This window comes from Manduca sexta, chromosome 12 (assembly GCF_014839805.1).
Source record: "Manduca sexta isolate Smith_Timp_Sample1 chromosome 12, JHU_Msex_v1.0, whole genome shotgun sequence".
Lineage (NCBI taxonomy): Eukaryota > Metazoa > Arthropoda > Insecta > Lepidoptera > Sphingidae > Manduca > Manduca sexta.
Genome location: NC_051126.1, coordinates 6920246 through 6923971, shown reverse-complemented (window position 1 = coordinate 6923971; position 3726 = coordinate 6920246). Strand labels below are relative to the sequence as shown.

At 36.1% G+C, this 3726-nt stretch overlaps 1 long non-coding RNA gene across 1 annotated transcript; it reads left to right on the top strand.

Annotated features, from left to right (window-relative positions):
• Positions 1-1060: 1060 nt before the first annotated feature.
• Positions 1061-3037, top strand: LOC115440420. The gene is made up of 3 exons (XR_005112255.1): positions 1061-1331; positions 1669-1734; positions 2387-3037. It is a non-coding gene; the product is annotated as an uncharacterized LOC115440420 (long non-coding RNA).
• Positions 3038-3726: the final 689 nt, after the last annotated feature.

The window sequence follows — 3726 nt, the reverse complement described above, 5'->3', positions numbered from 1 at the left end:
TCACCTGTTCTGACGCTTCAACTTTTTGAAATTCTTTTATACTCTTTTTTCGAATTCATTTAACTTAAACTTTGTTCTATATTATAATTTGGGACTTATTTTTATGTAGATATAATGTACTACATTATATATTCTGCTGCTTTTGGAATTTGTCGCTAAATATTTTAAATTTGGTATACTGCATAACTTTCCATTAATAATATTTTTTCACAAACATACAATCGCGGAAAAAAAGTTGGCAAACATAAATATTACTTTAACACTTTGACCTCACCCGATTTTGAAGTTATATTTCATAAGGTTTATCGCTCTTTTAAACTTTACCGAAGATTTTCACCTTCGGGCGGGGAAATCTCGCCGAAAGGTTGCTAAAACAATGTGTAGGGGATTAAAGTCGGCCGAGACGGCAGCTAATGCAATATGTATCAGTTTTCAAGAAGGGCCACACTACGGAGAGATCGTTTTTATATGCTATCGGAGGATATTATTTGTCACGGAATTTATCCGTGAGTTTAAAACGAAGTTTGCACGTCTTTTACGTCACGATTTTTTGCTATGATTTTACTTCGCTGCTAAAGTTTAATGTTATTAAAGATAGTTTTTATAACATCTACGAAATAAAGCAAAAATATACAATATTAGTACAGTTTGAACGTTTAATTAAGGAGTCATAGCCAAGTTATAGCTCAGCTTATGTATGTGAATTAGGGTTACCCATTCAGTGCGAATCTCTTTGGCTCGGAAGCACCGTACTTGGCTCGGGCACAAGTGGGACAATAATAAACGGAGCCGCCATAAAGTGGGAACGTCAATTGCAAGTGTACACTTTTTCACAAGTCTAGACGCATTAACTTCCATGCGTATTAAAGTGAATATTCTGCAGATTACTCATAAAAATGGGATCGTACGTCTTATGAACAGTTATTTGTCGGCAAAACTTTATGTATACTGCAAAAGCTTTTGTAGGCTGTTTGTCTATTGTGTGATGAACTAAAACCTTTGTGAGGATGAAATATGACATAAGAAAACGTATGCAAATATGTCAATATCTATCTTTGGCATTGATCTATTGTGGGCTGTACGAGACCCAACATTTTGCCTTTACTGACAGTCACAAAATTTTTGTTTCACCAGCGATTTCGGAGCTAAACTGAACCGATAAGTTTATGTGAGTCAAACATTGCGTGACGTGTTGAAATATAAGAGCTGAAGGCACGCGCTGTTTACACAAGTAAAATGAGTTTGTCTTACATACAAGGTTCGACGGTTTTCTCGGAAATCGTAATATTAACTAGGCTTTCTTATGTATCACTTCGACTCATCTTCGTAACGTAAGCTTCGTAGTTTTTAAATTACAGAATATTATACAAGTACCTATAGGGTATTTAAACATTTAATATTTCAACTATGCCCGCTTTTAAAACCTAAACGCGTTCTCAATTTAGTACTATGAAGTTATAACTAATAGTTTAAAAAGTGTTGGAGCGCTTTGGAAATTGATTATAATTAGTCTCACGATGAATAATACTTATAGGATATCTGTATTAACTGATCTAAGAGAGTTTAAAATGGCCCTTTTCCGGTATGACAAGTAGCTTGCGTGTAAATTCAGGACTTATTTTATCTGTGTTTTTCTTGAATCATTTCTGTATGGTTTATTATTTTTAGACAGCGATTTTTGCGACAACCTCTAAGAGCTCCGCGACAAATACGGACTAAGCGGCGAGCGGCGCGGTAAGCGGTGCGGCAAGCGGTGCGGTTATAATATCCGCACTGCTTTGTGTCAAGCATACTTCCCATTCCCCCGTATTCCTCACTCATCGCCGATAACAAAACAAATCCGCTCGCGGTGCCATTCGGGCAGCATCTTCGTGGCACAGCCGTAACAAAGATACAAACATCTTCATATTTTCCTACTTATAATACTATTAGTATCAAGTATAATACGCACAATGGCAATATCCTCATGATCAGTGCTCTATTTGGAGGGATGAAGTGTTGACAAAATGATTTTACTGGCTAGCAAGCGTGACTTTTGTTGCCACATAACATAAATTAGGCGTACGAACCTAAAATAGCGGTGTGCTACGCCGAGGTCTGTGGGTTGGCATCGAAATGTGATAGAGGCCTGGTGCTGGTGCCAAATTGCCCCGTTCGCTTATCATACGGATTACGTATAGCGTAGCGGGGGCTAAAGCTATGTACCAAAATTCTCCGTTTTAAATTTGAATATAGACGAGGTTTCGGGACAAAGCGGAGATAATTTCAGAATATCTAACGATATGGTTTTTATTCTGTGACTGTTTCTTGTATTCCTTTGAGTTTGTCTGCCCATATTTTATGATCGGTAATTCTTTTTTTTATATTTTTAAACGTTTTGTTGCAGAATAATGTTAACGAACCTAAGTGGGTCAATTGATGGGAGTCGTGACCGTTCAAAGCATTACAATGGTGGAAGGATGATGGAGAATGTATGCCCATAATTATTAAGGAAAAGATTGACAATTCAAGAAGAAATCGGTCTATTTAAGAACGGGTTAAGGATAGAGCGGTTCTACCAAATTGTTACCTATCATGTACTTTTTTTATGTATTTTGCAAGATGATTTTAGTCAATATAAATTCATGTAGCGATTTACTGAAACATATAAATTCGAGTCTATAAACTAACAAAGGTAGTCCACAGTTGGTCGAACTGATTTGCAATCCATTATGTTATAAGCGAAACATAATCAATATTGTTTTCATAATGTCTATTAAAACTAACTTTATATATTAAACCTTATTTGTATATCGCTTCATATTAAAATAAACCATATAAATTACGCGTCACAGCTTATTTTCATAATTAGCGCAAACATCTCACCTCGCATTCCCTCGAGGATAAGGCATGATATTATGATATTCTGAGGCGATGCCATGTTGGCTCGTGCACAATAACAATGCAGTTATAAATCGCTGTATATATTTTTGCCGAGAACTGTAGATTTTTCCAGGCCAAGGCGCTTAAGGGAGTCGATGACTTGGAAAGCATTGGTCTGTTCGCTCGATTTGCACTACAAATTGATTTTTATGTGGAACCGGCTTGAAAATTTTCGCTATTTGTTTGTCATAGTTATGGTTTAAAATAAATATTCTGGATGTTTTCCTTGACTTGACCGTTAAAGCGAACGATTTACAATATACACATAACGTTTTTAGAAAAGTCAGAGGTGCGTGTCCTCGGTTTGAACCTGCCGACATTCGTCTCGCCAGTCCGTTCTACTCCCAACTAGGCTATCGCCGCTTTATTTGAGGAAAGCAATGACGTAATTAGTCGGTGTTGGACTAATTTTGTACAAACCATGGAGCCTATATCAAATGTCACTTCGCCGTTAGACTACTCTGTATTTACCAGCACCCTTAGTGCAGAAACTTAGCCGCCCAATGATGCAAAGGAAAAGTAAAGAAATTGTAATAAATTCTTGGCTATCTTTAAAACTCGCCGTAATTAGTAATTAGTAACATTCAGTGTAGATTATTACCAATAAAAGGTTACTTTTTGTATTAAGCTATCATTTATAGTATGCATAAAATAATTCATCAGTCATATTGTCAAGACGAAATATAAATACAATATTTCGCTATAAATTCTGTTTTGATAGATTAGGCTAGGTATTCTCAAGAGTATTTTCTACCATTTTATTACAACCTCGAATATAGGTGAAAACTCTATTGAACAGTTGAA